At 38.8% G+C, this 14,253-nt stretch overlaps 1 protein-coding gene across 1 annotated transcript in view; it reads left to right on the top strand.

Annotated features, from left to right (window-relative positions):
• opn7b (opsin 7, group member b) overlaps window positions 1–14,253 on the top strand; it is a 99,307-nt gene that overhangs the window by 62,624 nt on the left and 22,430 nt on the right. The gene's annotated exons all lie outside the window — the stretch shown is intronic.

The following is a 14,253-nucleotide window of genomic DNA, read 5'->3' as shown; positions in this document are numbered from 1 at the left end:
GTTTAGGGTCCCGTCAGTCTGCCTGGTTATTTTCATATCCATAAATGCTACGCTGCCTTCTGTTTCTGACTCATAAGTGAACTTTATGCTGCCTGTGTCGTTAATGTTATTCAAGTGTTGTGTTAGTGTTTCTGTTTGTCCTTTTGGTATGATTTCCAGTATGTCATCTACGTAGTGTTTCCATAGTTTTATTTAGCAGTTTGGTGGTGGTGGTGGTGGTGGTGGGGGTGGGGGGTGGGGGGGGGGGCAGTGGCTATGGCTTTTTGCTCTAGGTCTTCCATGAAAAACTCGCACAGGGTGGCTGATAACGGGTTACCTATGGTGAAGCCTTCCAGTTGTTTGTATATTGTGTTGTGATATGTGAAGTAAATGGAGTTAGCTACCAGTCCTATCAGTTGTGCTATGTCATCTGCTCATCTCACATGACGTCACATCCCTGTTCAAAAAAACACCAACCCCAAAAACCATAGACATAGTAGTTAACTAAATCAGACAGGACAAGACTTTACACAAAAGAACAAACCTCACAGCAGATGAACAAGAACACACCTAAGAAGTGACTATTTTGTTTATGATGTGAATTTCTATATGAATACGGAAATTCAGTCTGATTGATCTTTGAATCTTTAACCAGAAGATTTAGAATTCTTTGTTTATTCAGGGATTGTCAGACACTTCATATTAATTCAAGAAGAGAGTCAAGTTTATAAAAGCAAGAAATTTATTTTCTAAACAATTTAAAACATGACAACTAGGAAACATTTTATGTGATGAATGAATCTAAGTGGATGGAATGTGATGTTATCAGAACCTCTCATATCTGAAGAAACTGAGTTCTGAGTGGGAGTGAATTTGGTCTGCTGTAAACTATAATGTGATGGTTTATAAAACCACATCAGACGCAATCTGTCGAATCTACGCACCAGCTCGAAGACCCCCCTGGTAGATCAGGAATGTCAGGAACTCTGTAGATCCCAAAGGTACCAAAGTCCGTAGAAGCAACCGCAGTGCCACTAAACCAGTCTCGGAGTGTCTCCAGGTCACCAGGTAGTTATTTGCGTCTATAGAAGGACTCGTAAGGAGTCGAAGGTGGTTCCGCTTTATTCTGAAGGAACCGTTTGCAGTTAGCTGTAGCGTGCAACAGGTTTTTGACAGCTTGTCAAAAGATGCTCTGGGTTAAAGAGCTTTTGCTCCGGATGGCCGGTCCAAAGCTTTCTCAAGAAGTGACTCATGGTGAAGTGAGTCCTGTTTTAATAATCATCATATTTTGATTTACTAACAAATCTGAATTTGACATGTAAAAAGTGTTTTTACCAACAAACCTCAGAAAACACACCTTGTGTCAGATACAGGAGTTCTGATTTGTGGAACAGAAAGCAATGTGTCATGATATTAGTTTAATCTTGTCATCTTGACGTGTCTGAGTGTGTGAGCTGTCAGTAGATAGTGATTCACTTGTTAAATCTAACTTTACTGATCATAACATAATAATATTCATTTCAACCTCAGTAATTTAAGCACAGATTAATCAAAACATTGTTATTATTCTTAAACCATTATTGTTAATTCAACCATGTGATTATTTACTCATCTTCTTCATTATATGATTTAATTATGAAAGTTCATCCATCTTGTCCTGTGAAGCAAAGTAGTCTTAGATAAGAGTGAGTTTGCGAGGGACCTTGGGCAAGCACAGTATCTTTCTTGCAGATTGAAGCCCCAGTTAAGACTTATGTCTCCATGTGACCCGATACTGAAGAGGTCGACCTGTAGATGGAAAAACAGACCATTTCCAGAGGCTACACTTGCAATCTTATATGATGGAAATGCTCTGATGTTGATGAATTAAAGCTTCTATAGTGAATTTACAGAAAAGGCTAGGTTTTGAAGAAAGAAAACAATCTTTTATATAGAGCCTCTCAAAACAAAAATCACAAGATGCTTCTCAAAAACCAAAAAAATTAAGATATAAAAAAAGATTTCAAATTTTTTTAAATAAGTCTAAAATGAGAAAAAATATTTATAGTGATTAAAAAATGTCAGGAAACAGAGAGAGAAAATGAATAGGAAAGAGGGAAATCAGTGGAACCCGGGAAAGGCGGAATAGGTAGAAAGAGAAGAATAGGAAGAGGGTGGTGAAGAAGGTCACAAAAAAGTCTTATCTTCATTCAGCTGTAGAAAGTTCACAGCCATCCAGGTTTTAATAGAGTCTAAGCAGGAGTGTGACAGCTGTAGCTAAGACATCTCATGGGGCTTAAAGGAGATGCACAGTTGGATGTCATCTGCATACAGATGTTAGGAGTTCAGGATGTGCTGATGAAGAAGCAGATAGAGGAGGACGAGTAGGGGTCCCAGCACAGAACCTTGTGGGACACCATGGGTAAGGGAGGTGGTGGTGGAGGACCTACACTTGGAGATGGCCACAGAGAAGGAACACTCAGACAGATAAGAGGAGAACCACTCCAGAGCAGTTCCTGATAGGCCTACCAAGTCTCTCAGCCTATCCAGTAGCAGGTGATGGTCAACAGTGTCGAAAACTGCAGTCAGGTCCAGCATCCTTCTCCAGCAAGAAGTTTTATTATAATTAAAAACATAAAAAATAAAATATAAAAAAAGAACTGCTCATTGTTTGAGAAGTAAAATTCAAGACCATGCACTATGTGATATTGATAAAGATACTGATAAAATCCATGACAGTGACTTTATATTTATAAAATATCATTGTGTTTATTTACAGAGGGCTTTGACTACTTACACTGTAGCACTTTGGAGTTGATTAACTCTAAAGTTTGTTTTCTTTCTTTTTTTCGGAAAGACGCTATACAAGTGCAGATAATGTATCATTATCATTCATTTACTTTGAAGTTGGCATCACATAAACAATATTATTTAAAGTTTGAACAATGGATTCACTAAAATATTATCAGAAAGACAAGCTTTTGGCTCAGCTCTCATTCATCTACACATCTTGTGCCTACAGAAACAGAAGCACAATCACACCAACTGTCATTTATAGATCTTTTTACTGATTTTTAATTTATTGTATTCTTTAGAGTTTAAGGACAGAATGAATTGGTCACCTATTCAGGTTTCAGTATTCTCAGATTTTTCTTTTCATTCAGTTTTATTTTATTTCTCTAAATACAGCAGAAATTTTCAAATCCAATTCCACAGCTCAATGCTTAAACAGTGTTCTAAGAGTGTTTTGACCTCTGCAGCAGTTTATATTTTAATGAAAACCACTTTAGTAATTTATTTTTCCTCCTGACTGCATGCTGTCATTTGTTATTCATATACTGACTTTATGGCTTCTACAGTATGTACCGACTGCCTGCTGGAGATGGCACTGCTGGAGAATAGAGCTAACAGTGAGAGAGAAGAGTAGCGCACACACAGATGAAGGATGGTTTGAAAGGACTGAGCGAGATTTATGGCAGCTGGGTGAGTGAGGACTTCTGCAAATGAATGATCTGTATTTAATCACATGCAGAATCTTGACATTGACACACAGCACTGAAGACAGCTTGGGAGGATTTAACGTGGCACGGAGATTAAATGTATTAGAAAATATTAGGAACATTCATGTCAGCTTAGAGTAGTACATTTTTATCAGGTGAATTTAAGTTGATCCATCAATATGGAGTTAAACAGGTCTGACTTTTTTATTCCACTGAAACTCCTGATTTCTGAACCCTTCAGCTGTGAGGAAAGATGTTTTCATACTTTATGAATTGAATCATACACATATAATTTCTAAAGGGCAGGCTGCATTGATTAACAGCACATATTCAAACCAAACCTCCTCGTGTTGTTTTGCAAGTAAACATTATTCTTTTCAATTCTCCATTTACAACCAAATCACAGAGACAAAGATGTCCTGACTTTTCCGGCCCCACGTCCACCTTATGCACATGGAGTCAGTCATTCCCAGAGCAACTATGAAACATAGTATCTCAAAAGAGTCCTTGTAAATGGTAAATGGCCTGTATGGGGCCATCTTAGGGTTTTACAACTCCCCAAGGTGCTTCACAACACAATCAGTCATTCACACGCTGGTGGGGATGAGCTTTGATGTAGCCACAGCTGCTCTGGGGCGCACTGACAGAGTCGAGGCCTGCCGAACACAGGCAACACTAGTCCCTCCCACCATCACCAGCAGGCAAGGCAGGTTAAGTGTCTTGCCCAAGGACACAACAGCAGCATTCTCTGGTCACAACCGAGATTGAACCTGCAACCTTCTGACTATACTGGACAACCCGTTCTTCCTGCTGAGCTACTGCTGTCCTGGTATGCCTCAAAGAGAACCAGAAAACATTTTTATACCCAAACCACCTCAACTGGCTCCTTTTGAAGTGGAGAAGCAACAACTCTACCCTGAGCTCCTCCTAAATGTGCTAAGCCTATCTCAGCTGCTCAAGGTCACACTCTCATTCTTTTTGTTACTGTGACCCTGTGATGGACCAACAACTGTCCAGGGTATAGACATCCTCTTGGCTACTAACCACTGGATATAAGCATCAGTTTTCTGTAAACATGAACAAGTAGATGGATGGATTTTCTGTAAACATGAACAAGTGGATGGATGGATGGATGGATGGATGGATGGATGGATGGATGGATGGATGGATGGATGGATGGATGGATGGATGGATGGATGGATGGATGGATGGATGGATGGATGGATGGATGGATGGATGGATGGATGGATGGATGGATGGATGGATGGATGGATGGATGGATGGATGGATGGATGGATGGATGGATGGATGGATGGATGGATGGATGGATGGATGGATGGATGGATGGATGGATGGATGGATGGATGGATGGATGTTGATATTTTCTTAACAACTTACCAGTCCCAGTGCCCATGTAGCTAAGAATGAAAAGAAACTATGGAAAAAATCTCATAAACAGTCTTAAGAGAGAAAGGAAGAAATAATGTCATTTTAATTATTTTATACTCAACTAAAGAAGACCTTGTTTGTCTCAGAAATGTCTGTAGATTTGATTTAATGTCTCTGTAAAAGAAAAAAAAACTTAGAATAATGAAAAGCAAAAACACACATAGAGAAATGACTAACTTCTAGCTAATTCGGTTGAAATTTGAACATAACGTTATGCCCATAGTATCAAGCAAGAGCCGATAAACGCATGGTGGGGTTGACTCTCAGCTACTAATGTCAAAGTTCGGTTCAGTGTTTGTAAAACTAATTGAATCACAGCCATGTTTGTTTGTGCTAATGTTAACTAAAAAGTGAATCAGTTGTAGAAGGACATCACATCCCACGGTTTCAGTAATAATCATCAGGTTCATGAGATGCTGCCTCCCCACAAATAAATACATGCATACATAGAAATGATTAATACATGAAATATAAATAAATGACCAGTTCTGCCATATTTAACACAATTTAAAAAGTTAAAGTTTAACACATCTAAATTATTATCCCTAAAAGAAAACAAATCAATAACATTTAACCTTCAAAAAATACAAAGTTAGGTTTATTTTGTTATTTCAGAAAAACATGAAGGATGATGTCATCATGAAATCTGTGGAGGTTTTTGTTGAAAACACATTGATGCTGGTGATCTGATTTCACTTGTTCTCTATTCGGAGCCACAGGGAGCAGAAGGACACATCAGGTATGGAGGGATTGCATGGGAGGGCATTATCCACAGCTGAAACACTCAGACTAAAGCCTGCTGTGCAGGGTGAAAGACCTGTTTTATACTCTATCACACTCGAAGAAAGCTTCTCACAACACTTACAAATAAAACTCAAGTGGTGGTCCCTTCCTAAGTTTATTGAATCACCACAAACGTTTTCTTTTAAGATTGGGTTGGAAGTACGGTGTCTAAGGAGTGATCACATTTTTATTGAATGAAAAAAATAAATAATTGTTTTTTTTTCATTGTTTTAAGGACGTTAACTGTCTATGAAAAATAAAAAGCAGAAAGGTTGAGATTGTTGGCTTTTGTTCAACCTCCTACATTGATATTAGTAATGAGAAAAACACAAGTATTTTGAAAGGAGATGGCATAAAAATGGTGCAAGGAAATTATGTCTCCAGGATAAAGTGAAAACATCCCAAAGGAGTATATCACTTGTTTAATCAATTTGCATGTTCTCTAGTTGGAACAAATGCCTTGCAACTCATTCTCAAGGGGAAAAATGTACCGGTGCACCATTTCTCGGACTTAAAAGTTACCCACATCACAGCTGAGCTTCAGATGGCAGGGTTTGGAGTCTTATTTCCTGATATTTTGACATATCAACTTAGATTAGATAACAGTAATGCAACTATACCACTGACTTGCAACATTGTTTTATCTCCACGAAAAACACAAGTTTGAAGGAGTTCTGCTGAGTGGTGGATTTGCTAATGCTAACAGTTAGCATCTACAAGTCACGATGTCCGCTGCTGATTCCTGGACACTAAACCAACAACAACCTTCCCCATCTCGAGTCAAAGTGGGTGAGTCCATGAAAGATCTGTGAGGGTTTTCAAATCCTAGATTTTCACTGTCTAGTTTTTTATCAGAAACTAATGCGGGAGATAGGTGTAGTAGACTATTGTCATGTTCAGTCTGCATGAAAAACTCAGAGTGACCGTTTATAATCAGAAAAAAAAAACATTTAAAAAATGTCTGTTTTCCGTCAGCCACACCTTTAAAACCTAAAACCCTACATAAGAGACATGTAAATAAATTTACTGCTGTAAAACCAAACTCAGAGGATCTGAATTCTGCTTCTCAAGTAACTCCAGAGGGTAAAATGACTCAGCTGGATTTGGTTCTGTGCATTTTCTACAAGGGCATCCCCTGATGGGTGGATGTTCAGCTCTACTATATTGTTTCTGCATCCCTTTTTTCTGCGGGGTAATCACCATCATTCTCCTTTCAATCCTGTGCTTCTGACAGCTTCAGTTGTGGGATTTTTCTCATTCCTCACTTGTCTTCTCTTATTTGTTCTATCCTTCAATTATTTTATACCTTCACCCCTTAACACACACACACACACACACACACACACACACACACACACACACACACACACACACACACACACACACACACACACACAGACTTGCTGCCTTTCTTTTTGCACAAGCTTCATTTATACAACAGCAAAGCTTAAATTGTCACAGTTGCCCTCCACAATGATTAGTTTTAATTCCACAGTTCAGCAACATGCTGACAGACACTTTATGACTGTCAGTCATGCTTTACGCCACTTTTCCTCTTACAAATAAATTGGCGTGACCCTGGGTCACTCTGCGACCCTGACTTATTCCTCCCCTTTATTGAAAGTGCCTCTGTTGACTTCATCCACTCCGATGGTTAATTCAGCTCTGCCTCCTGGAGGGAAATGTTGACTGTAGAAGGGGATGGGATCAGCAATAAGAACTAAATAAGTAGCCTTGCTTTCTTCATGTGTTATTTCTTCTAAATATTTGCACCATTTAAAGTAATTTTTTGTGTTGTGTTTTTGTGCTTCTGTCAGTGCGCTTCAGGGCAGCTGTAGCCACATCGTAGGTCATCCCCACCAGCGTATGAATGTGTGTGTGACTGGGTGACTGACTGATTGTATTGTGAAGTGCTTTGCAGGGTTGTAGAATAGGTGTAATAGGTGAATGTGTTTGGAAACATCAACTTAATTTATGCAATTGTCTGTTTGAAAGATGCCGTGAAAGCTTGTATCTCTGAGTCTGTAGCATCTGGTAGACTGGTTTAAAGGCACACTTGTCAATTTTGCTTGCTTTGAGCACCCCTATAGTGTCCGTTATTAATTATCTCTGGCCAAAGCCAAAGTGAAACCTATCTCCTGGCTGTGCGTTAGTCTTTTTAACACCTTAAAGTGACAGTGTGTATTTTCCCTGGCGATGGGGGCAGTACATACCTAAATCTCTGCAAGCAAGCATTACTTTTCTGTTCACATAAGACCTTACCAACAGATGGCCATTAAGGTAAAAAAATCCCTGGGATTGCAACCTCCAGCAAAATGACAAGCACATCCGATTCCCTTTCATCACTGGCAATAAGTGATAAATAAATGGAAATGTGTAAATCAGCATTTATTATTGGTGAAAGTTTTGTAACCATTTGGTACAGTTGTGGTCAGAAGTTTACATACACTTGTAAAAAATATAATATGATGGCTCTACTGAGTGTCCCGTTATTTCTAAAACTCTGATTTTTCTCTGATAGAGTGATTGGAACAGATACTTCTTTGTCACAAAAAAACATTCATGAAGTTTGGTTCTTTAATGTCTTTATTATGGGTTAACAGAGAAAAGTGATCACATTTGCTGGGTCACAAATATACATACAGCAACATGAACTAGCAATTTTGGTGACTTAGAAATGTGTCAGTGAACTGAGCTTCATAGCATGGCCTCTTAACTTCTTGTGAGTGATTATGAGTGACTACAGCTGGTGACTTCTCTTAGGCCAGGTAAATAGGGCTCATTGGATACAAACGCCCACGAACGCTACAATGGGAAAGTCAAAGGAGCTCAGCATGGATCTGAAAAAGCAAATTATTGACTTGAACAAGTCAGGAAAGTCACTTGGGCCATTTCAAAGACGCTGCAGGTCCCAAGAGCAACAGTGCAAACAATTGTTTGTAAGTATAAGGTGCATGGCACTGTTTCATCACTGCCAAGATCAGGAAGAAAACGCAAGCTATCACCTGCTGCTGAGAGAAAATTGGTCAGGAGGGTAAAGAGTGAACCAAGAATCACCAAAAAGCAGATCTGCCAAGAATTAGAAGCTGCTGGAACACAGGTGTCATTGTCCACAGTCAAACGTGTTTCGCATCTCCATGGACTGAGAGGCTGCCGTGCAAGAAGGAAGCCCTTGCTCCAAAAGCGGCACCTTAAGGCTCGACTGAAGTTTGCTGCTGATCACATGGACAAAGATAAGACCTTCTGGAGGAAAGTTCTGTGGTCAGACGAAACGAAAATCGAGCTTTTTGGCCACAATGCCCAGCAATATGTTTGGAGGAGAAAAGGTGAGGCCTTTAACCCCAAGAACACCATGCCTACAGTCAAGCATGGTGGTGGGAATATTATGCTGTGGGGCTGTTTTGCTGCCAATGGAACTGGTGCTTTACAGAGAGTAAATGGGATAATGAAGAAGGAGGATTACCTTCACATTCTTCAACATAACCTAAAATCATCAGCACGAAGGTTGGGTCTTGGGCGCAGTTGGGTGTTCCAACAGGACAATGACCCCAAACACACATCAAAAGTGGTAAAGGAATGGCTAAATCAGGCTAGAATAAGGGTTTTAGAATGGCCTTCCCAAAGTCCTGACTTAAACCCCATTGAAAACATGTGGACAGTGCTGAAGAAACAAGTCCATGTCAGAAAGCCATCAAATTTAACTGAACTTCACCAATTCTGTCAAGAGGAGTGGTCAAAGATTCAACCAGAAGCTTGCCAGAAGCTTGTGGATGGCTACCAAAAGCGCCTAATTGAAGTGAAAATGGCTAAGGGACATGTAACCAAATATTAGCACTGCTGTATGTATATTTGTGACCCAGCAAATGTGATCACTTTTCTCTGTTAACCCATAATAAAGACATTAAAGAACCAAACTTCATGAATGTTTTTTGTGACAAAGAAGTATCTGTTCCAATCACTCTATCAGAGAAAAATCAGAGTTTTAGAAATAACGGGACACTCAGTAGAGCCATTATATTATATTTTTTACAAGTGTATGTAAACTTCTGACCACAACTGTACATATCAGCAAATGTGTTTTGTTCTCATGGGCTTCCATAGAATAAAACATGGTATCCAACATGGCGTCACCCAGAGACTTAGACCTGTTCCCATGTATTTTAGAACAGATTTTTATGGTTATATGTTATGAAACTGCCAATATTTTTCAACAACTGGGTATCTTTTTATTCATTCACGACTACATTTTGATGGATATTTCCAGAGAAAAATGGTTAAAAAAAAACTACACATTGTCACTTTAATCTAGCTGCTGAAACGTGTCCCAGCCTTCATTAATGTCTGCACGAGTCATTCATCACTAAATTAGACAAATCAGCCGTGTTCATGATCCAAAACAAGCAGGAAACATGCTGGAAGAAGACTGCAGTGCCAGGTATGTCAGCTACATTTTTCCAAGTGTAACAGGTGCCAGACCAACACAGACAAATGCAGCATTCAGGCCACAGAGGGTGTTGGGGGTCTGAGTGGCATATCATTAAGGCTGTAAAGGGTCATTTTAGCACATACTGGCTCAAGGAAATGATGAAAAATATGAAAAAGTTGCATAGTATCCCTTTAAGCACAAGTTAGAAGTAGTAGAAGTAGAAACATTGATATCTGGTGTTTGGGATTTTGATTTTGTACCTTTTCTTCATCTCTCAAAATCTATAACTGAAATACTAGCAAAGAATGTGGTGACAATGTTGTTTCCCAGCTTAATGCAGACATGGTGTATATGTCAGCAGGAGTCCAAGAAAAGGGATTGAGTGTGTGCATGGCTGTTTGTCTAAACATGTGTCCCTGTGATCTGTGCACGGTACCTCCACTTTTAACCCCGTCACTGCTGGAGATAGACACCAACCCCCTCCTGAGGAGAATGCGGTTTCAGAAGATTAGTAAGTGAGCGAGTTCTGTCTCCAATAAACAAGCCTGAGTAATCTGAAGGAAGTGCTGAAGCAGTGTTAGTGAAACTCTTACCATACATACAGTCTTGATTCATTTATTCGTTCTGACACATATAAGTATTTCAACCAAAAACAACAACACTCAAACTAATCTAGTTTCTCACTGGTCAAACTCCTCCTGCATAGTGTCATTAATCAGGGCTGGTGACTCTAGTTCTTCCAGTTGAGATGACGCCATGGCTGCAGCATGTAAGCCAGACGGCTCTTTCTTGTCTCCTTAAGCAAGGCTTTAATGGTACCACGGGGCATTTCGCCCTCTTTTCATTATGCACAAGCCTGCAAAATGCCAACTGTTAATGATTAGTCACACAGAAATATTAATTATGCCTCTTGATTATGAGTAAAAAGCAAATTCAACTGCAAGGAACTACTATTAAAATAAATGTTTTTCATTCATTTGGTAGAGTTCAAAACATAGGTAAATCATTACATGTATCGTAAAAAGACTCTGTACTTCCTTTTAATGTACATTTCTGAGTATTTGTGGAATATAAAGATGCTCTGTGCAGAATTCTTGCAGGAAAAACGTGCAAAGCAGAGCTCGTCCTCCTCTGTTTGGCTCAGCCTAGCTGAACAGTTGACATATCAGTCTTTGTCCGACTGCAAATAAAGTTGGATAGAATCTGATAAATATTTTAACAGGATCCCCAGTCCTTTGCCAAGAGCACACTAAGATTGTGGATCCGGATAAACTAAATTGCAAACTTGATTCCAGCAAATTTCAGAGTCAGCAAACATCTCTGCAGTGTTCTCTTTGTGTTTCAAAATGCAAAACTCTGATCCCCTTTCAGAAGATTCACAACTTGCGCTTTCACAGAGGGCACACTCAAAGACATTAAAAGATGTACTTTCTGCACAGACTTTCTTTGTGCATGTCATTTGGATTTAGATGTATCAGACTATTCATTTATTTAATGAGATGTTTGTTGTGACAAACATCATGCTTATCATCTGCAGCTCAAACGAGAACAAGATGTCTTCATCAAATTAGGATCGTCAGACAGTCAGAGCCTGTTTTCCATTACACATGTTCAAACCCATGGTTCAAACCTACCATTTGTAAGATTTCACAGATGGGTCAAATGATTTTATTCAATCTGCAAAATCAATGGCAGTCTGTGCAAGGCTAAATTTTATTTCTTTGCTAAATAATAAAGTTCTAATCAGGAATGTTTCCCCTATAATTACATTAGGATATGCTGAATTATGCAGAAATTCCACTGATTGGTTCCAAAACACTTCCCACTGTGCAAAGACAGTTTGGACATCCTTCAGAAGTGCTCTGGACCAATGGACTCAATATAGACATGATCTGCATGTCCATGTGACAATGACTGTTTGCACGTTGTTGAATCTTGCCTTATTTATACTGGACTCGCTTCAAACACTCCACAAAGTGTAGAATTCAGTTAGACTGATTAGTTCATTTTATACCTCCTTGCTTTACTCAGCCTCGAGTAAAACCATTGATCTGCAAAGCAATCTTTTCAAAGGTGAGTTGCTATATGAAAATTCAAAATCCCAAGATAAGGCATGAAACTAAATTTGTGGGACACGGTAAAAGAAAAGACAACATTTGATATTAGAACATGATCGTTTTTTTTTGTAGTGAAAGTGAGATGAAATGCCTACAAGTCTAATAAATTCCAGCCTACACGAGACATCAGGAGCTGTGCAGCATGTGTTCTGCATTTTGATCTCATTGCTAATGGAAGTGTGCCAGGCTACTAAATGTGTGGGTAGACCATAAATGAGGAGGCAGGATGGAAATAAAAACATACTGTCGCACAGAAACGGTTGTTCAAATTTTTAAAACCTTTATTAGTCATGTCTTTCCTTTTGTGTGAAATATACTTTTGAAATTACTTTACAAGATAAAGGGAAATTGGTTCATGTGTTGTAAATATTATAATGAATATTTGTGATTGGCTGATGAGAAAAAGAACTTTGTTTAAAATTCTTGACAGGGCAATGTAACTGTGAGTTTATAATTTTCAAAGCTTGTGCACTTTCATTGAAGCATGACATGCTACTGTGCAATTTTAAGGCATAAGCAAAAATCAAGTAAATAAAAATTAACTTTTAGCATTGTAAGAGTTACACATTGTAATCAATCTAATTGATATAACGTATTTATTTATTTCAAAAACACTGCAGCTAATGATTGTACTTACTTAGTGATCTGAAAACAATGGCTTTGAACTTATAAAAATTCTGCTGTAGATCAAGTTTGTTAATTTAACTAAGCATGTCTTTGATTTCTGTAACAAGTTATAATCTGTATTGTTTTTTCTCCCTGGAGTCTCAAGCCTCTTTTAAGAAAGAGAGTTTAAGCTCAGCAACCCTTCAGTGCAGTACACTATGAATTGATTTGATGAAGAGTCAGAGTCGGTAGATAAAGAGCTGTAACTGGAGTTACAGGAGTCACCATCCTATGCCCTTATCCCTGTTTTGGTGTTCATCAGCAGGGCAAAACACCATGTTGGTGTGAGCTGCACAATTCAACAACAATCTAACAAAGTCTTCAGCTGGAGAGTGGCTGAAATATTTATGCTTAATGAGTTACATTGGAGTGACATTGGAGCTGATCAGAAAACTGACAGTCATGCTCTTCTGTGGAAAATCCCACACAGCCTCATAGCACAGCTCTTCTTTGGAAAACTGGGATTATTTGTGATGTGAAAGTCTGACTGCTTCAGTTTGACTCCTTCAGGTTTGTCTGAGTGTTATTGTACCTTTTTTTCTCTGATGTGATTAAACTTAAATGTATAAGCGGCCATGTTGAAATCTAATCCTAAAAAATCATCCAAACGCTTTGATGTATAGTGTGACTCGAGTCCATCAAAACAGTATTTTATTAATGAGTATTTTTGGTTATATCACTGAAAGTTACACTTACTACTTTAAATGACGAACAGCATTCTGCCACATGGCTTCTGTGTATCAACCCTTTCATTTCATGTTAATGTCCAGATCAAACAGGTGTCTTCAGTGCCCGGTGTTGGAACCTATCTTTGTGTTAATGTTCCACTTGTACTTCCTTCAGGGCTTTTAAAAAGTACCATCTGTTCCCTCCACAGTTACCAGACCCCGAGCCCTCCAAACTTCACTTGTGACAAATGAACAGGCAGATGTCCAAAACAATCACAAGATACTTTTATCTTGGATTTTCAGTGAGTGATCATTTTCAGATTCAGCAACAAGAGCAACAAGAGCCATGGAAATTGGGTGATGGTGTGAAAAATAGCTACAGATAAAAATACAAGAAGAGATATGAAAAATGTTCCCAACAGCTGCTGAACCCAAAAACATGTCATCATATGTTAACAATATTCACAAGTCTTTAGAGGCATACTTTTGGAACAAAGCTATGATAAAGAGCTTGCATCTTGTTCTTATTGTATTATGAATAGGTGAGACAGGAAAAGAAAGCTAAGATCAATAGAAATGGAAAAGCTGCTTGCAGCATCCCATCAAGGTCACCATGGTAACCAGGCATCTATAAAGACACATCTGAACAGACAAACATCTGAGTACAAAACCCCAAAGTCAAACTC

Source organism: Nothobranchius furzeri, chromosome 15, assembly GCF_043380555.1.
Source record: "Nothobranchius furzeri strain GRZ-AD chromosome 15, NfurGRZ-RIMD1, whole genome shotgun sequence".
Taxonomy (NCBI): Eukaryota; Metazoa; Chordata; class Actinopteri; order Cyprinodontiformes; family Nothobranchiidae; genus Nothobranchius; species Nothobranchius furzeri.
This window is presented reverse-complemented; position numbering and strand designations above follow the sequence as displayed.